Below are 26,062 nucleotides of genomic sequence, written 5' to 3' on the forward strand. Positions count from 1 at the left end.
GAATGCAGTCGGGGAGAGAGGTGGTCCTCATAACAGCAGAATGCAGTCAGGGGCGAGAGGTGGTCCTCATAACAGCAGAATACAGTCGGGCGAGAGGTGGTCCTCATAACAGAGCAAAATGCAGTCAGGGGCGAGAGGTGGTCCTCATAACCAGGGCCGTTTGAAGGAATTTGGGGGCCCCAAGCAAAATGGACATGGAGCCCCCCCCCCCCCTTTGATGTTCACGCACGTCACGCTCAAGGGCCGGCGTCAGGACATAGTAACACCGGCCCTTGAATTCTGGGAGCGCAACGTGAGCGAACGTCGATACGACGCACATTGGGTGCAGCAGACTTCTCCCCACATTAGATTAGCAGTGTTCCCCCCACATTAGGTGCAGCATTGTTCTCCCCACATTAGGTAGGCAGTGTTCCCCCCACATTAGGTACAGCATAGTTCTCCCCACAGTAGGTTGGTAGTGTTCCCCCACATTAGGTACAGCATAGTTCTCCCCACATTAGGTTGGCAGTGTTCCCCCACATTAGGTGCAGCATAATTCTCCCAACATTAGGTAACCAGTGCCCCCCCCCCCCCCCCACACACACACACACATTAGGTACAGCATAGTTCTCCCCACATCAGGTTGGCAGTGTTCCCCCACATTAGGTGCAGCATAGTTCTCCCAACATTAGGTACCCAGTGTCCCCCTCACATCAGGTGCAGCATAGTTCTCCCAACATTAGGTAGCCAGTGTCCCCCCCTCCCCACATTAGGTACAGCATAGATCTCCCCACATTAGGTTGGCAGTGTTCCCCCACATTAGGTGCAGCATAGTTCTCCCCACATTAGGTTGGTAGTGTTCCCCCACATTAGGTACAGCATAGTTCTCCCCACATTAGGTTGGCAGTGTTCCCCCACATTAGGTGCAGCATAGTTCTCCCAACATTAGGTAACCAGTGTCCCCCCCCCCACACACACACACACATTAGGTACAGCATAGTTCTCCCCACATCAGGTTGGCAGTGTTCCCCCACATTAGGTGCAGCATAGTTCTACCAACATTAGGTAGCCAGTGTCCCCCTCACATCAGGTGCAGCATAGTTCTCCCAACATTTGGTAGCCAGTGCCCCCCCCCCCCCACACATTAGGTACAGCATAGATCTCCCCACATTAGGTTGGCAGTGTTCCCTCACATTAGGTACAGCATAGTTCTCCCCACATTAGGTTGGTAGTGTTCCCCCACATTAGGTGCAGCATAGTTCTCCCAACATTAGGTAACCAGTGTCCCCCCCCCCCCCACACACACACACACACATTAGGTACAGCATAGTTCTCCCCACATCAGGTTGGCAGTTTTCCCCCACATTAGGTGCAGCATAGTTCTACCAACATTAGGTAGCCAGTGTCCCCCTCACATCAGGTGCAGCATAGTTCTCCCAACATTAGGCAGGCAGTGCTCCCCCTTAGTAGGCAGGCAGTGTTACCCCCACATTAGGCAGGCAGTGTTCCCCCCACATTAGGTGCAGCAGTGTTACCCCCACATTAGGTGCAGCAGTGTTCCCTACCTATACCCCTTGTCTACCCCCCCCCCCCCCCCCGGGCCATTTTTTTGGGTGGGGGACTGACTGCTGAGACCCCAACCGATCACCTCAGTTGAAGTGGTTCTCCAGCTGTTGGATAGCTAAAACTCCCATCATGTCTGGAGAGCCTCTGGCAATGGTAGTTTTGTAACAGCTGGAGAGACACAGATTGGACACAGTTTTACCCATCATCACTGCAGAACTTACAAGTGACTACAGCTCTGATGGGACAGTCAGGAGAATACACAATGATATCAGTGACCTGAGTGACGTCTTCTGACTTGAGTGATATCTTCTCTGTTATCTTTTCTTCTTCATCTGGTCCAGAGACCAGGTCTTCCTCCGTCTTCTCTGCAGAGTCTGACATCCAGACATCGTTGGCTCCTCACTTTGTCAGCAGATCCTCATCCTCTGCATGAAGACAGTAATCATTATAACCTTGCCAGAAAGTGTACCCTAAATATAATCCTGCCCCACACTGTACCCTGAATATAATACTGCCATACACTGTACCCTGAATATAATCCTGCCACACACTGTACCCTGAATATAATACTGCCATACACTGTACCCACTAAATATAATGCTGCCACACACTGTACCCTGAATATAACACTGCTGTACGCTGTACCCACTAAATATAATCCTGCCACATACAGTACCCTGAATATAATGCTGCCATACACTGTACCCTGAATATAATACTGCCCCACACTGTACCCTAAATAAAATACTGCCCCACACTGTACCCTGAATATAATACTGCCATACACTGTACCCTGAATAAAATACTGCTATACACTGTACCCACTAAATATAATACTGCCCCACACTGTACCCTGAATATAATACTGCCCCACACTGTACCCTGAATATAATACTGCCATACACTGTACCCTGAATAAAATACTGCTATACACTGTACCCACTAAATATAATACTGCCCCACACTGCACCCTGAATATAATACTGCCACACACTGTACCCACTAAATATAATACTGCCACACACTGTACCCACTAAATATAATACTGCCACACACTGTACCCACTAAATATAATACTGCCCCACACTGTACCCTGAATATAATACTGCCACACACTGTATCCACTGAATATAATACTGCCACACACTGTAACCTGAATACTGCCACATGCTGTACCCACTAAATATAATACTGCCATACACTGTACCCACTAAATATAATACTGCCACACACTGTACCCTAAATATAATACTGCCACACACTGTACCCACTAAATATAATACTGCCACACACTGTACCCATTAAATATAATACTGCCCCACACTGTACCCTGAATATAATACTGCCACACACTGTATCCACTGAATATAATACTGCCACACACTGTAACCTGAATACTGCCACATGCTGTACCCACTAAATATAATACTGCCATACACTGTACCCACTAACTATAATACTGCCTCACACTGTACCCTGAATATAATTCTGCCACATGCTGTACCCACTAAATATAATTCTGCCACACACTGTACCCTGAATATAATGCTGCCACACACTGTACCCTGAATATAATTCTGCCACACACTGTACCCTGAATATAATACTGCCACACACTGTATCCACTGAATACAATACTGCCACACATGCATACACATCATATATACATCTACACCCCTCTTATCCTCTGTGTCCTCATCACCCCCATAACCCTCCCGCCAAACCTCTCCTCATCATTACTATAACTCCCCCCTCCCCCTCCCCCCGCCACCTCTCCTCATCACTACTTCAACCAGGGGGGGGGGGGTTATGGGGGGGGTGATGAGGAGAGGTGCAGGGGGGCACCTCTCATCACCCCCATAACACCCCCCCTGCACCTCTTATCACCCCCATAACACCCCTGCACCTCATCACCCCCATAACACCCCCCCATAACATTCCCCATAACACCCCTGCACCTCTTATGACCCCCATAACACCCCCCCATAACATTCCCCATAACACCCCTGCACCTCTTATGACCCCCATAACACCCCTGCACCTCTTATGACCCCCATAACACCTGTGCACCTCTTATCTTCCCCATAACACCCCCCCATAACATTCCCCATAACACCCCTGCACCTCTTATGACCCCCATAACACCCCTGCACCTCTTATGACCCCCATAACACCTGTGCACCTCTTATCACCCCCATAACACCCGTGCACCTCTTATCACCCCATAACACCCCTGCACCTCTTATCACCCCCATAACACCCCCCGCCCCTCTTATCACCCCCATAACACCCCTGCACCTCTTATCACCCCCATAACACCCCTGCACCTCTTATCACCCCCATAACACCCCCTGCACCTCTTATCACCCCCATAACACCCCTGCGCCTCTTATCACCCCCATAACACCCCCCTGCACCTCTTATCACCCCCATAACACCCCCCTGCAACTCTTATCACCCCCATAACACCCCCCCCTGCCCCTCTTATCACCCCCATAACACCCCTGCACCTCTTATCACCCCCATAACACCCCTGCACCTCTTATCACCCCCATAACACCCCCCGGCACCTCTTATCACCCCCATAACACCCCTGCGCCTCTTATCACCCCAATAACACCCCCCTGCACCTCTTATCACCCCCATAACACCCCCCTGCAACTCTTATCACCCCCATAACACCCCCCTGCAACTCTTATCACCCCCATAACACCTCCCCTGCACCTCTCATCACCCCCATAACACCTCCCCACACACACACACACACACACACACCTCTCAACACCATTGAAGTCCCCTAACCACCATGCAATCCCCCTCCCCCCACGGGCCCCCCGCGCCAGTTTACTTACCCTGCCGTGGATCGTTGCAGCAGCGTGAGTCTGCTGCTGCTCCGGTCACTGCACGGGGAGGATGCTGAAGGTTCGCGTGGGGACGTAGGCAGGGACGGGTCAGGTGATTGGAGTAGACGTGCGTGCCTGCGCGGGGCACATGGCGTCTCTACTCCCATAAGCCCCTGCCCTGTCCGGTGCCGGCCCTGCTTTGTTTCTTAAGGGGCCCGCGCCCTACAAAAAGGTAATTTAATTGAAATGTGCGGGCCCCCCGAAGTGCCCCTTCGCTACTGGATGGACAAGCACCGGCTCTGCTCGGGGCCCCCAGCCAGCTCGGGGCCCCAAGCAATTGCTTGGTTTGCCGGTCCGGTAGCGACAGGCCTGCTCATAACAGAGCAAAATACAGTCAGGGGCCAGAAATCTTTTGGATCCTGACATTGATTACACGGGTACCGCAGGGTCTGAATAGGAGGCTAAATACTATCCTACATTATTGATCTATACCATCTAGATCAGTGTTGGCGAACCTTTTTGAGCCCGAGTGCCCAAACCGTAATGCACGCCAACTTTTTCCCCCTCAAGGTGCCAGCACAGCGATTAAATCAGAATACTGAGGTTTAAATTTAGAAAACTACAACTTAGGTAGGCAGTATGTTCTCCCACATTAGGTAGGCAGTATGTTCCCCCACATTAGGTAGGCAGTATGTTCCCCCACATTAGGTTGGCAGTATGTTCTCCCACATTAGGTAGGCAGTATGTTCCCCCACATTAGGTAGGCAGTATGTTCCCCCACATTAGGTTGTAGTTCCCCCACATTAGGTTGGCAGTATGTTCCCCCCACATTAGGTAGGCAGTATGTTCCCCCACATTAGGTAGGCAGTGTAATTCCCCCACATTAGGTAGGCAGTGTAATTCCCCCACATTAGGTTGGCAGTATAGTTCCCCCACATTAGGTTGTAGTTCCCCCACATTGAGTTGGCAGTATAGTTCCCCCACATTAGGTTGTAGTTCCTCCAACATTAGGTAGGCAGAATAGTTCCCCCACATTAGGTGTAGTTCCGCCACACAAGGTTGGCAGTATGTGTCAGGATCCGGGTACTGAGAGGATACTGGTGGTGGATCCTCTGTCTCAGTGGAGTGATGACGTGGGCCGTACCAGGGGAACGGAGTCTAAGGGGTTACTGGTATTCACCAGAGCCCGCCGCAAAGCGGGATGGACTTGCTGCGGCAGGTAACCCCCAGGTCGTTCCACCCGATAGCGACTCAACCCCGACTGACTGCTGAGATAGGCGCGGTACAAGGGATTAGGCAAGAGCAAGGTCGGACGTAGCAGAAGGTCAGGGCAGGCAGCAAGGATCGTAGTCAGGGGCAACGGCAGGAGGTCTGGAACACTGGCTTGGGACATACAATTGAAATGTGCGGGCCCCCCGAAGTGCCCCTTCGCTACTGGATGGACAAGCACCGGCTCTGCTCGGGGCCCCCAGCCAGCTCGGGGCCCCAAGCAATTGCTTGGTTTGCCGGTCCGGTAGCGACAGGCCTGCTCATAACAGAGCAAAATACAGTCAGGGGCCAGAAATCTTTTGGATCCTGACATTGATTACACGGGTACCGCAGGGTCTGAATAGGAGGCTAAATACTATCCTACATTATTGATCTATACCATCTAGATCAGTGTTGGCGAACCTTTTTGAGCCCGAGTGCCCAAACCGTAATGCACGCCAACTTTTTCCCCCTCAAGGTGCCAGCACAGCGATTAAATCAGAATACTGAGGTTTAAATTTAGAAAACTACAACTTAGGTAGGCAGTATGTTCTCCCACATTAGGTAGGCAGTATGTTCCCCCACATTAGGTAGGCAGTATGTTCCCCCACATTAGGTTGGCAGTATGTTCTCCCACATTAGGTAGGCAGTATGTTCCCCCACATTAGGTAGGCAGTATGTTCCCCCACATTAGGTTGTAGTTCCCCCACATTAGGTTGGCAGTATGTTCCCCCCACATTAGGTAGGCAGTATGTTCCCCCACATTAGGTAGGCAGTGTAATTCCCCCACATTAGGTAGGCAGTGTAATTCCCCCACATTAGGTTGGCAGTATAGTTCCCCCACATTAGGTTGTAGTTCCCCCACATTGAGTTGGGAGTATAGTTCCCCCACATTAGGTTGTAGTTCCTCCAACATTAGGTAGGCAGAATAGTTCCCCCACATTAGGTGTAGTTCCGCCACACAAGGTTGGCAGTATGTGTCAGGATCCGGGTACTGAGAGGATACTGGTGGTGGATCCTCTGTCTCAGTGGGGTGATGACGTGGGCCATACCAGGGGAACGGAGTCTAAGGGGTTACTGGTATTCACCAGAGCCCGCCGCAAAGCGGGATGGACTTGCTGCGGCAGGTAACCCCCAGGTCGTTCCACCCGATAGCGACTCAACCCCGACTGACTGCTGAGATAGGCGCGGTACAAGGGATTAGGCAAGAGCAAGGTCGGACGTAGCAGAAGGTCAGGGCAGGCAGCAAGGATCGTAGTCAGGGGCAACGGCAGGAGGTCTGGAACACTGGCTTGGGACATACAATTGAAATGTGCGGGCCCCCCGAAGTGCCCCTTCGCAACTGGATGGACAAGCACCGGCTCTGCTCGGGGCCCCCAGCCAGCTCGGGGCCCCAAGCAATTGCTTGGTTTGCCGGTCCGGTAGCGACAGGCCTGCTCATAACAGAGCAAAATACAGTCAGGGGCCAGAAATCTTTTGGATCCTGACATTGATTACACGGGTACCGCAGGGTCTGAATAGGAGGCTAAATACTATCCTACATTATTGATCTATACCATCTAGATCAGTGTTGGCGAACCTTTTTGAGCCCGAGTGCCCAAACCGTAATTCACGCCAACTTTTTCCCCCTCAAAGTGCCAGCACAGCGATTAAATCAGAATACTGAGGTTTAAATTTAGAAAACTACAACTTAGGTAGGCAGTATGTTCTCCCACATTAGGTAGGCAGTATGTTCCCCCACATTAGGTAGGCAGTATGTTCCCCCACATTAGGTTGGCAGTATGTTCTCCCACATTAGGTAGGCAGTATGTTCCCCCACATTAGGTAGGCAGTATGTTCCCCCACATTAGGTTGTAGTTCCCCCACATTAGGTTGGCAGTATGTTCCCCCCACATTAGGTTGGCAGTATGTTCCCCCACATTAGGTAGGCAGTGTAATTCCCCCACATTAGGTAGGCAGTGTAATTCCCCCACATTAGGTTGGCAGTATAGTTCCCCCACATTAGGTTGTAGTTCCTCCAACATTAGGTAGGCAGAATAGTTCCCCCACATTAGGTGTAGTTCCGCCACACAAGATTGGCAGTATGTGTCAGGATCCGGGTACTGAGAGGATACTGGTGGTGGATCCTCTGTCTCAGTGGGGTGATGACGTGGGCCGTACCAGGGGAACGGAGTCTAAGGGGTTACTGGTATTCACCAGAGCCCGCCGCAAAGCGGGATGGACTTGCTGCGGCAGGTAACCCCCAGGTCGTTCCACCCGATAGCGACTCAACCCCGACTGACTGCTGAGATAGGCGCGGTACAAGGGATTAGGCAAGAGCAAGGTCGGACGTAGCAGAAGGTCAGGGCAGGCAGCAAGGATCGTAGTCAGGGGCAACGGCAGGAGGTCTGGAACACTGGCTTGGGACATACAAGGAACGCTTTCACTGGCACAATGGCAACAAGATCCGGCAATACAGGGAAGGGGAAGTGAGGTAATATAGACCAGTGCACAGGTGAATTCACAAATTTGGGCCAGGCGCCAATCAGCGGCGCACTGGCCCTTTAAATCGCAGTGAGCCGGCGCGCGCGCGCCCTAGGGAGCGGGGCCGCGCGCGCCAGGACTGAACAGACGGAGGACGGGTCTGGTAAGCAGGCTGGGATGCGAACCGTGAGCGGGCGCGTCCCGCATCGCGGATCGCATCCCTGCTAGGGACACTATCGCAGCGCTAACCGAGGCGCTGACCGGGTCTGACCGGGGCGCTGCGAGCAGGTAAACGCTGCGAGCGCTCCGGGAGGAGCGGGGACCCGGAGCGCTCGGCGTAACAGTATGTTCACCCACATTAGGTTGGCAGTATGTTCACCCACATTAGGTTGGCAGTATGTTTCCCCACATTAGGTTGCAGTTCCCCCACATTAGGTTGCAGTTCCCCCACATTAGGTAGGCAGTATAGTTCCCCCACATTAGGTGGCAGTATGTTCCCCCACATTAGGTTGCAGTTCCCCCACATTAGATTGCAGTTTCCCCACATTAGGTAGGCAGTATAGTTCCCCCAAATTAGGTTGTAGTTCCCCCACATTAGGTAGGCAGTATGTTCCTCCACATTAGGTTGGCAGTATGTTCCCCTACATTAGGTTGCAGTTCTCCCTCATTAGGTTGCATTTCCCCCACATTAGGTTGCAGTTTCCCCACATTAGGTAGGCAGTATAGTTCCCCCAAATTAGGTTGTAGTTCCCCCACATTAGGATGGCAGTATGTTTCCCCACATTAGGTTGGCATTATGTTCCCCCACATTAGATTGGCAGTATGTTCCCCCACATTAAGTGCAGTATAGTTCCCCCACAGACATACAGCCTTCAGCCATATACAGTGTATGGCTGGAGGCTGTATGTCTGTGTACTGCCTCACAGTGCTCCGTCCACCACTCCTCCGGTCAGGGGTCACGATCTACTGTAGCAGTAGGTCACGGGACCGGAGGAGCGGTGGTCGGAGTACTGAAGATGACGTGCAGGTAACTTACCATGCCTGCGCATCCTCCTCGATGCTCCGCTCCTCCGTTGTTATGGGCACACGCACGGGACGTCAGTGACGTCCCTGCGTGTGCCACCTCCCGGCGGCCCCTGCATTTTTAAAGATAACGCGGGGCCGCAGAAAGGTAACCAGACATCCTTGTGTCCCGAAAAGATCTTTCGGGACACACGGATGTGCCGGTTTGCCCCGCCTGGCGAACTATGGCCGCGTGCCCACAGAGGGGGCTCGGCGTGCCATCTGTGGCACACGTGCCATAGGTTCGCCATCACTGATCTAGATAGACCTATATGCTCCTCATTTAAGAAATTGCTTTATTCACTAACTATCCATAAGTTATTGGTTATCCTCCCTTCTTTGTCCATTTTTTCCCCTTTTCTATTTTAGTTGTTTCTCATTAGTGTATATCCTGTGACATCTTATTTTTACTATGTCATTACTTCTCATTCGAACTTTGATTATATGGTCAGTGCCGGCTTCTCCAGTTTCCCTGTCTGTAAATCCTTTCTTTCCCTGATGTTCCGGTCATATTACATATTTATTAAAACAATGATATTATATCCGAACATCAGGGACAGATGGATTGGTTTTACAATAATTTCTCTTTTTTTCTTTTTATATGGGGTTTTTTGATATTGACCTTTATTTGTTTGATACACATTGGGGGAGATTTATCATTGCTTTTAGAGCATTTTTTTTTGTCTATGTTTAGGCGCAGTTCAACGAAACACTAAACCCCAGGGCCTGAGCCTGGGTAAAAAAAAACCCTATTGCTTACCCCTTAAAATATAACTTTTATTAAATGCAAATAAAAAGTCCCAAAAGTGAAGATTAAAACTGATACCAGGTGTACCTAGTGCTTATAACATCTGAGTTAAGAGAAAAGTCACCACTATTTCTCCACTGATAGCCCTGCAGTGGCTAATTGTATAGAGGGTAACACACTGGTATCGCTTAAAACACAAAACACTATTGCCGCCTCTACATGTTTCGCCGCCTCCGCGGCTTTTTCAAGAGACAATGGTGGCAATGGCAAAAAGATAGCAAAACTTTTCAGATGTCAATATCCTCTGTTCGGAATGTAATTAAGAAATGGCAGTCATCAGGAACAGTGGAAGTTAAAGCAACATCTGGAAGACCAAGAAAAATATCAGACAGAACAGCTCGCATGATTGTGAAAAAAACAATTCAAAACCCACGTTTGACTGCACAATACCTCCAGAAAGATCTGGCAGACACTGGAGTTGTGGTACACTATTCCACTATAAGGAGATACTTGTACAAATATGGTCTTCATGGAAGAGTCATCAGAAGAAAACCTCTTCTACGTCCTCACCACAAAAATCAGTGTTTGAACTTTGCAAATGAACATATAGAAAAGCTTGATGCATTTTGGAAACAAGTTGCTGTGGACCGATGAGGTTAAAATTTAACTTTTTGGCCGGAATGAGCAATGGTACGTTTGGAGAAGAAGGGGAACATAATTTAATGAAAAGAACCTCTGTCCAACTGTTAAGCAGGGGGTGGATCAATGATGCTTTGGGGTTGTATTGCAGCCAGTGGCACAGAGAACATCTCATGAGTATAAGGAAAAATGGATTCAATAAAATTTCAGCAAATTTTGGATGCTAACTTGATGCCATCTGTGAAAAAGTTGAAGTTAAAGAGAGGATGGCTTCTACAAATGGATAATGATCCTAAACACACCTCAAAATCCACGGGGGATTACATTAAGAGGCGTAAACTGAAGGTTTTGCCATGGCCTTCACAATATCCTGACCTCAACATAATTGAAAATCTATGGATAGACCTTAAAAGAGCAGTGCGTGACAGACAGCCCAGAAATCTCAAAGAACTGGAAGACTTTTGTAAGGAAGAATGGGCAAAGATACCTCAAACAAGAATTGAAAGACTCTTGGCTGGCTACAAAAAGCGTTTACAAGCTGCAATACTTGCCAAAGGGGGCAGTACAAGATATTAACTCTGCAGGGTGCCCAATGTTTTGCAGATGCCATTTTTTTAGTTTTCTGTTATTTTGAAAGTGTAAATGATGGAAATAAAATCTAACTTTTGTTGACATATTATTAGAATGTCTAATTTGTAATTTGATGCCTTTTGGAAATTTTTCCATCTTTATATATATAGATGCGCTGGCGGGGTGTATATATATATATATATATATATATATATATATATATGCGCTGGCGGGGGTCATATGTTTATTAATGCGCCGGCAGGGGGTATATATACATAAATGCGCTGGCGGGGGTCATATCTTTATTAATGCACTGTGGTGGGCATATTATAAATGCACTGGGGGGCTAGATAAATAGGCTTTATGCCCCCCCCCCCTGCAGCGCTATATATCTTTACCCCCACAGCGCTTTTAATATACATATGGCCCCCACTGCCACTCACAATGTTCAATTTAAAAACCCCATTGGGAGCCCTGATTGGCTCCTCAGTACCGGCCATTCAGGGCTCCCCGTGGGGGATTTAAAAATGAAAGTTAAAACGCGCGATACATCGCAGGGTTGCGGACCATGCCGCCTGCTCCCCTGCTTAATAACTTCTGATCGCATCGGGTCTCAGAAGTGAGACCCGGTGCGATCAATCCCTCAGCTCCTGTACTACAACCCTCATCATGGAACAGACTCTGTTCCATGATGGGGGTAGTAGTACAAACACTAATGTAGCCTCCCCAGCTGTTTGCAGACTCTTGCAGCCAGGGAACTACTACTCCCATCATGAAAAACAAGTCTGTTCCATGATGGGAGTAGTAGTCCCTTAGCATTGCAGGAGTCTGCTGATGTCACCTCTTCTGAGCATGCTCAGAAGTGATAACAGATATTATAAACCAGGTGCAAACGGATGACATAAAGGCTCATCCGTTTGCCATGGACTTCAATGATAAAAATAACGGCCGTTAATTTACCCGTTTCTTGTGACGGAAAAAAAATTAGTGCATGTCCCGTTATTTCTTCTGTCACAAATAACGTCTGTTATTCACAATGGGCTATAACGGGTCATAACGGATAATCAAAAAATCCCATAGACTTTAATGGAATTTTGTAACGGACGTTTACAACAGATCTTTTGACAGCACAACTTTTTTTTTTTTTTATATAATTGTTTATTTTCACAATTTTGAAAATTTCCATAACAAAGGGAAACAGTTATACAAAAATCATATCAACAGGAAAATAACAGTAAAAAATAAGGAAAATAAATAAAAAAGGAGAAGGAAGAGTATTGAGGGGAAAGAATAAGAGGTATTGAGTAGTAGACCACAGGGGGGCCTCATCATCACGTGTCCAACCGTCAAATCTCAGTAAAAAGGAAGTCTCAGGTTTATTAATAAGTCAAGCGGCATGGAAAAGATTATTCTGAATTAAGAACAGTAATGAAAGGCAAAAATAAGGAGGCAATTGTAAATTACATAAATTGAGTGATATCATCACCATTGAAAGTAGTTGCTTTTGATGGTTTTGGGGATTATAAAGCAAACCATCAGGTGAGATCAAAGTGAGACATTGGAAAACAGTCGAGAATGTTCGACATGTATAGTCAGAAAATATGATAAATAGAAAGGATCACAAGACAGATGAGGAATGGTTAGAGGGAGATACAAACAATAGAGGCGAGTCAAGAGAAGGAAAGAGAAAAGAATAGGCCCGCGCAGGCGCGAGCCCCAGCTCCCATATCTCACAGTATTGTTTCCGATTCCAAGAATTTATCCCAAGACTCCCAAATTTCATAAAACTTTGGTAAGAGATTATCTGTCGCCGCTGAGAGATATTCCATTGTTCTGATTAACGATATTTTGTTCTTCAGATGTTGTAAGGTAGGTATATCCGTAGAATTCCAACGTTGAGCAATTAAGCCCTTGGCTGCAATTAAAATATAATGAAATAGTCTAGTTTAATTTCTCTGCATGTCCTTGGAAGGGAGGTTGAGGAGGTATGTTAAAGGGTGGAAAGGAATGAATCTATTAATAACTGACCGTACTAAAGATTGTACTTCTAGCCAAAAGTGTCTAAGTGATGGACATTCCCAAAAGATATGAGGCAATGTACCTAAACTAGCTTGGCATCTCCAGCAGCTGGAGGACACATCTGGATAGAATCGATTAAGAACCACAGGGGTATGATACCAGTGGAACAGAAGTTTATATTGTGTTTCTTTATGAGCAATGCATGAAGAGGCTTTCGCTGTTTGTGTCCAGATCGTCCTCCAGGTGACAGGAGAAATAGGGGTTCCCAAGTAAGCCTCCCATTTTGCCATATAGGAATGTTGCATAGTAGTCGTATCTGTAGGCGTATTTAAGATGGTATAAATTTCCGATATCAGGCCCCGTGTCGATGTACCCCTTTTGCACAAAAGCTCAAATGGAGTAGGACGGGGGAAAGGGCTGTCCAGTCTAGGGACTATTAACTTAGTTAGTGCAATGTGGTAGAAGTCACCCAGTTCAGCGGGTAGATCAAACTGTTGTTGTAGGATATGGAATGGTATAATCTGTCGTTCAATAGGATCTATTATATCTGCAAGATGAAAAATGTGTGGGATTACCCAGGGTGTTATGATCTCCGGGATAGTGTTATCTGGAATAGAGGGGTTAAATAGAAGAGGAGAAAGGTGAGATGGGGAGGATTTTAAAGTGTAAACGTCAGAGAGGTTTTTTTCCAAAGGGTTACAGTAAATCTCATTGGGCCTAATAAATGGTTTGGTAAGATAGTAGAAGGCGAGGACCAAATTAAGGAACATGGTTGAGCAGGGGCTATCCACTGTTTTTCAATATCCGTCCATTTATTATATGCTAAGAATTGGGTCCAAGATGGAATACGTCTGAGGTGGACAGCATGTTAATATTTGAAAATATCAGGCATGGCTAAGCCTCCGTGCATTTTCCCTGCAGTAAGGACCGAAAGTGGTATCCTGTGTCTGCCACCCTTCCAAATGAATTTAAGTAAGGACGTTTGAAATTTCTTCAATGCTCTATTAGGTATTAAGACAGGTAGGGTTTCTAAAAGGTAGAGAAATTTAGGTAGGATGGACATTTTGATGGCAGTGATCCTACCAATGAGTGACAGAGGCAGTGAGATCCATCTGGCTAATAATGATTCCATTTCATTAAAGAAATGTGGAAATTTATGTTTATATAAAGTAGTGTAGGTAGGGGTGAGACAGATACCTAAATAGGTAAGGGATGAATCTTGCCATCTATACGGAAAGTTGGCTTTTAAGATGTTAAGTGATGAGTCGGGTAGGTTAATGGGCATAGCTTCTGTTTTACTGTTATTAATTTTATAACCTGACATTCGTCCGTACCTGTCCAGTATCGAATGAAGAGAAGGAAGTGAAGTTAATGGTCTAGTAAGGGTCAGCAATACATCATCTGCGAATAGCGAGACTTTGTATTCTTTACGATTCACTACAACACCCGAGATATCTGGACAAGCACGAATTCGAATAGCCAAAGGCTCAATACATAGTGTTACGCCGAGCGCTCCGGGTCCCCGCTCCTCCCCGGAGCGCTCGCTACACTCTCTCCGCTGCAGCGCTCCGGTCAGATCCACTGACCCGGGGCGCTGCGATTCTGCTTCCAGCTGGGATGCGATTCGCGATGCGGGTAGCGCCCGCTCGCGATGCGCACCCCGGCTCCCGTACCTGACTCGCTCTCCCTCGGTCCTGTCCCGGCGCGCGCGGCCCCGCTCCCTAGGGCGCGCGCGCGCCGGGTCTTTGCGATTTAAAGGGCCACTGCGCCGCTGATTGGCGCAGTGATTCCAATTAGTGTCTTCACCTGTGCACTTCCCTATATCACCTCACTTCCCCTGCACTTCCCTGCCGGATCTTGTTGCCATTGTGCCAGTGAAAGCGTTCCTTGTGTGTTCCTAGCCTGTGTTCCAGACCTTCTGCCGTTGCCCCTGACTACGATCCTTGCTGCCTGCCCCGACCTTCTGCTACGTCCGACCTTGCTTCTGCCTACTCCCTTGTACCGCGCCTATCTTCAGCAGCCAGAGAGGTGAGCCGTTGCTAGTGGATACGACCTGGTCACTACCGCCGCAGCAAGACCATCCCGCTTTGCGGCGGGCTCTGGTGAAAACCAGTAGTGGCTTAGAACCGGTCCACTAGCACGGTCCACGCCAATCCCTCTCTGGCACAGAGGATCCACTACCTGCCAGCCGGCATCGTGACAGTAGATCCGGCCATGGATCCCGCTGAAGTTCCTCTGCCAGTTGTCGCTGACCTCACCACGGTGGTCGCCCAGCAGTCACAACAGATAGCGCAACAAGGCCAACAGCTGTCTCAACTGACCGTTATGCTACAACAGTTACTACCACAGCTTCAGCAGTCATCTCCTCCGCCAGCTCCTGCACCTCCTCCGCAGCGAGTGGCCGCTCCTGGGATACGCTTATCCTTGCCGGATAAATTTGATGGGGACTCTAAGTTTTGCCGTGGCTTTCTTTCCCAATGTTCCCTGCATCTGGAGATGATGTCGGACCTGTTTCCCACTGAAAGGTCTAAGGTGGCTTTCGTAGTCAGCCTTCTGTCCGGAAAAGCCCTGTCATGGGCCACACCGCTCTGGGACCGCAATGACCCCGTCACTGCCTCTGTACACTCCTTCTTCTCGGAAATCCGAAGTGTCTTTGAGGAACCTGCCCGAGCCTCTTCTGCTGAGACTGCCCTGTTGAACCTGGTCCAGGGTAATTCTTCCGTTGGCGAGTATGCCGTACAATTCCGTACTCTTGCTTCAGAATTGTCCTGGAATAATGAGGCCCTCTGCGCGACCTTCAAAAAAGGCCTATCCAGCAACATTAAAGATGTTCTGGCCGCACGAGAAATTCCTGCTAATCTACATGAACTTATTCACCTAGCCACTCGCATTGACATGCGTTTTTCCGAAAGGCGTCAGGAACTCCGCAAAGATATGGACTCTGTTCGCACGAGGCGTTTTTTCTCCTCGGCTCCTCTCTCCTCTGGTCCCCTGCAATCTGTTCCTGTGCCTCCCGCCGTGGAGGCTATGCAGGTCGACCGGTCTCGCCTGACACCTCAAGAGAGGACACGACGCCGTATGGAGAACCTCTGCCTGTACTGTGCTAGTACCGAACACTTCCTGAGGGATTGTCCTATCCGTCCTCCCCGCCTGGAAAGACGTACGCTGACTCCGCACAAAGGTGAGACAGTCCTTGATGTCTACTCTGCTTCTCCACGTCTTACTGTGCCTGTGCGGATGTCTGCCTCTGCCTTCTCCTTCTCTACAGTGGCCTTCTTGGACTCTGGATCTGCAGGAAATTTTATTTTGGCCTCTCTCGTCAACAGGTTCAACATCCCCGTGACCAGTCTCGCCAGACCCCTCTACATCAATTGTGTAAATAATGAAAGATTGGACTGTACCATACGTTTCCGCACGGAGCCCCTTCTTATGAGCATCGGATCTCATCATGAGAGGATTGAACTTTTGGTCCTCCCCAATTGCACCTCGGAAATTCTCCTTGGACTTCCCTGGCTTCAACTTCATTCCCCAACCCTGGATTGGTCCACTGGGGAGATCAAGAGTTGGGGGTCCTCTTGTTCCAAGAACTGTCTAAAACCGGTTCCCAGTAACCCTTGCCGTAACTCTGTGGTTCCTCCAGTAACCGGTCTCCCTAAGGCCTATATGGACTTCGCGGATGTTTTCTGCAAAAAACAAGCTGAGTCTCTACCTCCTCACAGGCCTTATGATTGCCCTATCGACCTCCTCCCGGGCACTACTCCACCCCGGGGCAGAATTTATCCTCTCTCTGCCCCAGAGACTCTTGCCATGTCCGAATACGTCCAGGAGAATCTTAAAAAGGGCTTTATCCGTAAATCCTCCTCTCCTGCCGGAGCCGGATTTTTCTTTGTGTCCAAAAAAGATGGCTCCCTACGTCCTTGCATTGACTACCGCGGTCTTAATAAAATCACGGTTAAGAACCGCTACCCCTTACCCCTCATCTCTGAACTCTTTGATCGCCTCCAAGGTGCCCACATCTTTACTAAATTGGACTTAAGAGGCGCCTATAACCTCATCCGCATCAGAGAGGGGGACGAGTGGAAAACGGCATTTAACACCAGAGATGGACACTTTGAGTATCTGGTCATGCCCTTTGGCCTGTGCAACGCCCCTGCCGTCTTCCAAGACTTTGTCAATGAAATTTTTCGTGATCTGTTATACTCTTGTGTTGTTGTATATCTGGACGATATCCTAATTTTTTCTGCCAATCTAGAAGAACACCGCCAGCATGTCCGTATGGTTCTTCAGAGACTTCGTGACAACCAACTCTATGCCAAAATTGAGAAATGTCTGTTTGAATGCCAATCTCTTCCTTTTCTAGGATATTTGGTCTCTGGCCAGGGACTACAGATGGATCCAGACAAACTTTCTGCCGTCTTAGATTGGCCACGCCCCTCCGGACTCCGTGCTATCCAACGCTTTTTGGGGTTCGCCAATTATTACAGGCAATTTATTCCACATTTTTCTACCATTGTGGCTCCTATCGTGGCTTTAACCAAAAAAAATGCTGATCCCAAGTCCTGGCCTCCTCAAGCAGAAGACGCCTTTAAACGACTCAAGTCTGCCTTTTCTTCGGCTCCCGTCCTCTCCAGACCTGACCCTTCCAAACCCTTCCTATTGGAGGTTGATGCCTCCTCAGTGGGAGCTGGAGCTGTTCTTCTACAAAAAAATTCTTCCGGGCATGCTGTCACTTGTGGTTTTTTCTCTAGGACCTTCTCTCCAGCGGAGAGGAACTACTCCATCGGGGATCGAGAGCTTCTAGCCATTAAATTAGCACTTGAGGAATGGAGGCATCTGTTGGAGGGATCAAGTTCTCCTGTTATTATCTACACCGACCACAAGAACCTCTCCTACCTCCAGTCTGCCCAACGGCTGAATCCTCGCCAGGCCCGGTGGTCTCTGTTCTTTGCCCGATTTAATTTTGAGATTCACTTTCGTCCTGCCGATAAGAACATTAGGGCCGATGCTCTCTCTCGTTCCTCGGATGCCTCAGAAGTTGAACTCTCTCCGCAACACATCATTCCACCTGACTGCCTGATCTCCACTTCTCCTGCCTCCATCAGGCAGACTCCTCCAGGAAAGACCTTTGTTTCTCCTCGCCAACGCCTCGGAATCCTCAAATGGGGTCACTCCTCCCATCTCGCAGGTCATGCGGGTATCAAGAAATCTGTGCAACTCATCTCCCGCTTCTATTGGTGGCCGACTCTGGAGACGGATGTTGTGGACTTTGTGCGAGCCTGCACTATCTGTGCCCGGGATAAGACTCCTCGCCAGAAGCCCGCTGGTTTTCTTCATCCTCTGCCTGTCCCCGAACAGCCTTGGTCTCTGATTGGTATGGATTTTATTACTGATTTACCCCCTTCCCGTGGCAACACTGTTATTTGGGTGGTCGTTGATCGATTCTCCAAAATGGCACATTTCATCCCTCTTCCTGGTCTTCCTTCTGCGCCTCAGTTGGCTAAACAATTTTTTGTACACATTTTTCGTCTTCACGGGTTGCCTACGCAGATTGTCTCGGATAGAGGCGTCCAATTCGTGTCTAAATTCTGGAGGGCTCTCTGTAAACAACTCAAGATTAAATTAAATTTTTCTTCTGCATATCATCCCCAGTCCAATGGACAAGTAGAAAGAATTAACCAGATCTTGGGTGATTATTTGCGACATTTTGTTTCCTCCCGCCAGGATGACTGGGCAGATCTCCTCCCATGGGCCGAATTCTCGTATAACTTCAGGGTCTCTGAGTCTTCCTCCAAATCCCCATTTTTCGTGGTGTACGGCCGTCACCCTCTTCCCCCCCTCCCTACTCCCTTGCCCTCTGGTCTGCCCGCTGTGGATGAAATTTCTCGTGACCTTTCCATCATATGGAGAGAGACCCAAAATTCTCTCTTACAGGCTTCATCACGCATGAAGAAGTTCGCGGATAAGAAAAGAAGAGCCCCTCCCGTTTTTTCCCCTGGAGACAAGGTATGGCTCTCCGCTAAATATGTCCGCTTCCGTGTCCCTAGCTACAAGTTGGGCCCACGCTATCTTGGTCCTTTCAAAATTTTGTGTCAAATTAATCCTGTCTCTTACAAACTTCTTCTTCCTCCTTCTCTTCGTATCCCTAATGCCTTTCACGTCTCTCTTCTTAAACCACTCATCCTCAACCGTTTTTCTCCCAAATCTGTTCCTCCCACTCCTGTTTCCGGCTCCTCGGACATCTTCTCTGTCAAAGAGATCTTAGCCTCTAAAAAGGTCAGAGGGAAAACTTTTTTTCTAGTGGACTGGGAGGGTTGTGGTCCTGAAGAGAGATCCTGGGAACCTGAGGACAACATCCTAGATAAAAGTCTGCTCCTCAGGTTCTCAGGCCCTAAAAAGAGGGGGAGACCCAAGGGGGGGGGGGTACTGTTACGCCGAGCGCTCCGGGTCCCCGCTCCTCCCCGGAGCGCTCGCTACACTCTCTCCGCTGCAGCGCTCCGGTCAGATCCACTGACCCGGGGCGCTGCGATTCTGCTTCCAGCCGGGATGCGATTCGCGATGCGGGTAGCGCCCGCTCGCGATGCGCACCCCGGCTCCCGTACCTGACTCGCTCTCCCTCGGTCCTGTCCCGGCGCGCGCGGCCCCGCTCCCTAGGGCGCGCGCGCGCCGGGTCTTTGCGATTTAAAGGGCCACTGCGCCGCTGATTGGCGCAGTGATTCCAATTAGTGTCTTCACCTGTGCACTTCCCTATATCACCTCACTTCCCCTGCACTTCCCTGCCGGATCTTGTTGCCATTGTGCCAGTGAAAGCGTTCCTTGTGTGTTCCTAGCCTGTGTTCCAGACCTTCTGCCGTTGCCCCTGACTACGATCCTTGCTGCCTGCCCCGACCTTCTGCTACGTCCGACCTTGCTTCTGCCTACTCCCTTGTACCGCGCCTATCTTCAGCAGCCAGAGAGGTGAGCCGTTGCTAGTGGATACGACCTGGTCACTACCGCCGCAGCAAGACCATCCCGCTTTGCGGCGGGCTCTGGTGAAAACCAGTAGTGGCTTAGAACCGGTCCACTAGCACGGTCCACGCCAATCCCTCTCTGGCACAGAGGATCCACTACCTGCCAGCCGGCATCGTGACACATAGGACAAAAAGCAACGGAGAAAGGGGACAGCCCTGTCGAGTTCCATTACTTATGTGGAGTTTCGGGGAGGTAGCATGGGGCAATTTAATTTGGGCTGAGGGGCCGAAACCTTTTCTCCTCTTATTCCTCTACAGTAAATCAATTTTTATACATAAATGTTGAATATTATTTGGGAACAATCAAACTCAGAAAAAAAAATCTAGATTGTTTGTGTTTTTGCTGAAAAAAAAGATGAATAAAAAGTAAAAAATGGATGAAAAAATATATGTTTTGAATAAGTAACTGAGGAATTTAAGGGGTTAAACCTGGTTGGGCCACTGACCTTAGTGTTGAAAAACGAAAGGGTAAGGGCCCCTCCATAATACCCAACTGTATCCAGCCTGGTCTAAACAGTGGATTGGCAAGAAAATAGGTGCCAACCTTGCCAACTATATACCTTTTCTGCATTTTGAATGAGTAACTGGTGATTTCAAGGGGTAAAACGCTGTTGGGCCACTGAATTAAGGGTATAAATGTAAAGGCCCCTGCATAATACCAAGCTTTATCTAGCCTGGCCCAAACTGTGGATTGGCACTAAAACAAGTGCCAACCTTGCCAACTATATATATTTTCAGTATTTTGAATAAGTAACAGAGGAATTTATGGGGTAAAACGCGGTTGGCCCACTGACTTAAAAGTGGAAATATAGGGGGAGATTTATCAATACCTGTGCAGAGGAAAAGATGTCCAGTTGCCCATAGCAACCAATCAGATTGCTTCTTATTATTATGCTGAGGCCTTGTTAAAAATGAAAGAAGAAATCTGATTGGTTGCCATGAGCAACTGGACAACTTTTCCTCTGCACAGGTTTTGATAAATCTCCCCCATAAAGAGTAAGGACCCTTCCATAATACCCAACTGTATCCGGCCTGGCCCAAACATTGGATTGGCAATAAAACAGGTGCCAACCTTGCCAGCTACATACATTTTCTGCATTTTGAATAAGTAACTGGTGATTTCAAGGGGTAAACGCCGTTGGGCCATTGACCTAAGGGTTGAAATATAAAGAGTAAGGGCCCCTCCATAATACCCAACTGTATCTAGCCTGGTCCAAACAGTGGATTGGCATTAAAACAGGGGCCAACCTTGCCAACTATACACATTTTCTACATTTTGAATAAGTAACTGAGGAATTTAAGGGGTTAAACGCTGTTGAACCTCTAACCTAAGGGTGGAAATATAAAGAGTAAATTCCTCAAGTAACTGAGGAATTTAAGGGGTTATAATACGCAACTACTTCCAGACTGGCCCAAAAAGGGGATTGGCAAGAAAACAGGTACCACCCTTGCCAACTACATACATTTTCATTATTTTGAATAAGTATCTGAGGAATTTAAGGGGTTAAACGGCGTTGGGCCACTAGCCTTAGGGTGGAAATATAAAGAGTAAGTGCCCCTCCATAATACCCAACTGTATCCCACCTGACCCAAACAGTGGATTGGTAGGAAAATAGGTGCAAACCTTGCAGTTGCTTATGTGTATTGGGAATAAGTAACTGGTGATTTTAAGGGGTTAAACACCATTGGGGCTCTAGTATATATACAGGAAAAAGTGAATTCACTGAAAGCATTTTCTGTAATAACAAATAAGTTAAGTTAACCATTTTCCCTTAGTCTGTCTTTGAGGATGCATACTGCTGCATGAAATGTGTGCGAGTTTTTCATTTGGAAGCCCAGATCCTGGATCTAGAGGAGCAACTGGCAACACTGAGAAGCATTGACAACTTGGAGAGGAGTCTCCTGCTCACTGAGCAAGCACTCTCGGGGGGTAGAGGTGGGGGAGGATAGTGGGATGGAGGTGCAGGACAGTCAGGCAGATAGCTGGGTTACAGTTAGAAGACGGGGTAGAGGGAAAAGTGTCAGGGAGGCTAGTCCTGAACTGGCACACCCCAAAAAGTTTGCCATGTTGGCAGATGAGGGGGGATGCCATTTCAGAGCTAGCAGTACTGCAGCAAGACACTGCCTCTGACCGCCAGGGAGGGGGGGGGGGGGTGTCTGCTCCAGTAAGGAGGGAGGGAGGAGTGCAGGGCAGGCCAGAGAGGTACTGGTAGTGGGGGACTCTATTATTAGGGGGACAGACAGGGCAATCTGTCACAAAGACCGGGATCACATAACAGTGTGTTGTCTTCCTGGCGCTTGAGTTCAGCACATCGCGGATCAGGTTGACAGGTTGCGGGTGGGGCTGGAGAAGACCCAGCGGTCATGGTACATATTGGCACCAATGTCAAAGTAAGAGGTAGGTGGAGTGTCCTTAAAAATGATTTTAGGGATTTAGGCTGCAAGCAGGGACTTCCAAGGTAATATTTTCTTAATATTACCGGTACCACGAGCCACACCAGAGAGGCAGCAGGAGATTAGGGAGGTAAACAAGTGGCTCAGAAGCTGGTGTAGGAAGGAGGGGTTTGGGTTAATGGAGAACTGAGCCGACTTCTCTGCCAGATACCAGCTCTACCGTAGGGACGGACTACACCTCAATGGGGAGGGTGCAGCTGTGCTTGGGGAGAAGATGGCTAGAAGGGTGGAGGAGTGTTTAAACTAGGGACTGGGGGGGGGGGGGGGGGGGAAACCTACAACATAGAGGGGGAAGATAGTGTAGATAGAGGGGGGACTTATTAATGTACTTGGGGGTGGAGCGGTGGGAGGGGTCAGAATAGTTAATAGGGATAGGCTTCATAGGAAGAAAAAACATACACCTTTCAATTGCATGTTGACTAATGCCAATTAAACTGATGAACTGGAGTGGTTGATGTCTGAGGAGGATTATGACATAGTGGGTATAACAGAGACTTGGTTGGACGATAGCTGTGACTGGATGGTCAACATACAGGGTTATAGTCTATTCAGGAAGTATCGGACAAAACGGAAAGGGAGAAGAGTTTGTCTTTATGTAAAGTCAAGTATGCAGGCCGCACTGCGGGAGGATATACGGGACGGAAACAATAGTGTGGAGACATTATGGGTAGAAATATATGGAGATAAAAATAATAAAATTCTGATAGAGGTTTGCTATAAGCCACCAAACATAATGGAAGACCTGAAGATCAATTACTGAGGCAAATAAACAAGGCAGCAAATCAAAATGATGTGATAATAATGGGGGACTTGAACTATCCTGATATAATCTGGGAGACTGACACCTGTGAATCTCATAAAGGAAACAGGTTTCTGACTATAACTAAAGACAATTATCTGTACCAAATGGTGCAGGGCCCGACCAGAGGGGGCGCCCTACTAGAGTTAATATTAACCAACAGACCTGACAGAGTAACTAATGTGCAAGTAGAAGGACACCTAGGGATTAGTGATCATAATATAATACATTATAACTTGTTCTGCAATAAGGGAATCTCTCGAGGGGCCACGAAAACAATGAACTTTAGGAAGTTAAAGTTTGATCAACTCAGAGAAGCCCTTAACAATATAAAATGGGATAATGTCCTCAAAAACAAGAATACTAACGCTAAATGGGAGACTTTTAAGAATATTTAAAATTCTCACAGTAAGAGTTACCGTATTTATCGGCGTATAACACGCACTTTTTAGGCTAAAATTTTTGCCTAAAGTCTACCTGCGTGTTATATGCCGATAAGCCGCTGCAGTTCAATGATTTAAAGCGGGCGCTTTAAATCAATGAACTGCAGCGGCTTTGCAGGTGCAGAGACCTGCCGTCGCTTCCGGCTTCTCTGCCCCTGCCTGTCCTGGGGTCTAGAGCCCTGCTGCCGCCGCTTCTCTCCCCCTGCTATCGGTGCCGCTGCCCGTTCTCTCCCCCTGGCTATCGGTGCCCGTTCTCCCCCCCTGGCAATGGGTGCCGCTGCCCCTTCTCTCCCGCTGGCTATCGGCGCCGCTGCCCCATTGCCGGCGCCGCTTCTCTAAACCCTGGCTATCGGCGCCGGCAATGGGGCGCCGGCACCGATAGCCAGGGGGAGAGAACGAGCAGTGGCGCAGATAGCCAGCGGGAGAGAAGCGGCGGCAGCGGCACCCATTGCCAGGGGGAGAGAACGGGCACCGATAGCCAGGGGGAGAGAACGGGCAGCGGCACCGATAGCAGGGGGAGAGAAGTGGCGGCAGCAGGGCTCTAGACCCCAGGAAAGGCAGGGGGAGAGAAGCGGGCAGCGACGGCCTCTCTCCCCCTGCCTTTCCTGGGGCTGTATCGGGGTATACGCATGCACACACACGCACCCTCATTTTACCAAGGATATTTGGGTAAAAAAAATTTTTTTATCCAAATATCCTTGGTAAAATGAGATGCGTGTTATAGGCCGGTGCGTGGTATACCCCAATAAATACAGTATATACCTTATGGGAATAAAAGGGTCAGAAATAAAAGAAAAACCAATGTGTATGAATGAAAATGTTTAGGGGGCAATAAATGACAAAACTAAAGCAGGACGGCAGTGAAGAAGCATTAAAAAGCTAAAAAGAATAAAGTAAAATATGTAAAAAATTAAAAAAAAAGATAAAAGCCGCAAAAATAGAGACAGAAAGACTCATTGCCAAAGAGAGTAAAACTAACCCCAAAATGTTCTTTAACTATATAAATAGCAAAAAGGTCAAAAATGAAAGTGTTGGCCCTTTAAAAAATGATGAGGAAGAAATTATAAACGGGGATCAGGAAAAAGCAAATATATTAAACAAATTCTTTTCCACTGTATTCACCGAGGAAAATGAAATGCCAGGTGAAATACAGTGTGATAAGGTAAACTCCCCAGTACAGGTCACCTCTCTAACCCAGGAAGAAGTACAGTGCTGCCTACAAAAAATCTAAATAGACAAATCACCTGATCCAGATGGCATTCACCCCCGTGTTCTAAAGGAATTAAGTAATGTTATAGACAGACCTCTATTTTTAATATTCAAGGACTCTATAGTGACAGGGTCTTTTACCCAGGACTGGCGCATGGCAAATGTGGTGTTAATATTAAAAAAGGTTCAAAAGGTGACCCCGGGAATTATAGACCTATTAGTTTAACCTCTGTTGTATGTAAATTGTTTGAGGGTTTTCTGAGAGATGCTATTTTGGAGTATCCTGATAAAAATAAATGTATGACCCATATCAGCATGGATTTATGAGGGATCGGTCCTGTCAAACTAACCTGATCAGCTTTTATGAGGAGGTGAGCTCCTGACTGGACCAGGGGCAATTGCTGGATGTCATAGATCTGGATTATTCCAAAGCATTTGATACGGTGCCACATAAAAGGATGGTGCATAAAATTAGAAGGATTGGGCTGGGGGAGAATGTGTGCAAGTGGGTAAGTAACTGGCTCTGATAGGAAACAGAGGGTGGTTATTAATGGTACTTATTCTGATTGGGTGACTGTTACTAGTGGAGTACCACAGGGGGTACCACAGGGCTCAGTCTTGTGTCCTGTTCTATTTAATATATTCATTAATGACCTTGTAGAGCAGTGGTTCTTAACCTTGTTGGAGGTACTGAACCCCACAAGTTTCATATGAGCATTCACTGAACCCCTCTTAATTGGAAAAATAAAATATGATTTTTTCAAATTCAAAACATAGGAGGTATATATTTAAGTATATATTTATACATAGGTGCACAAAATGAACAAAACCATTAAGAACAAAGAACAAAACCATGAAAACATGATTTTCACACAAAAACATTATGAATATTTACTGCAAGTGTGACTTCTGCTGTTGTCTTTCAGAGACCAGTTCAGAAATGCGCGGCTTTACCTTGGCAAGTGCCACTCTCATGTCATTAGGCAGACAGTGTTCCCCCACATTAGGCAGGC

This window comes from Hyla sarda, chromosome 12 (genome assembly GCF_029499605.1).
Source record: "Hyla sarda isolate aHylSar1 chromosome 12, aHylSar1.hap1, whole genome shotgun sequence".
Classification (NCBI taxonomy): Eukaryota; Metazoa; Chordata; class Amphibia; order Anura; family Hylidae; genus Hyla; species Hyla sarda.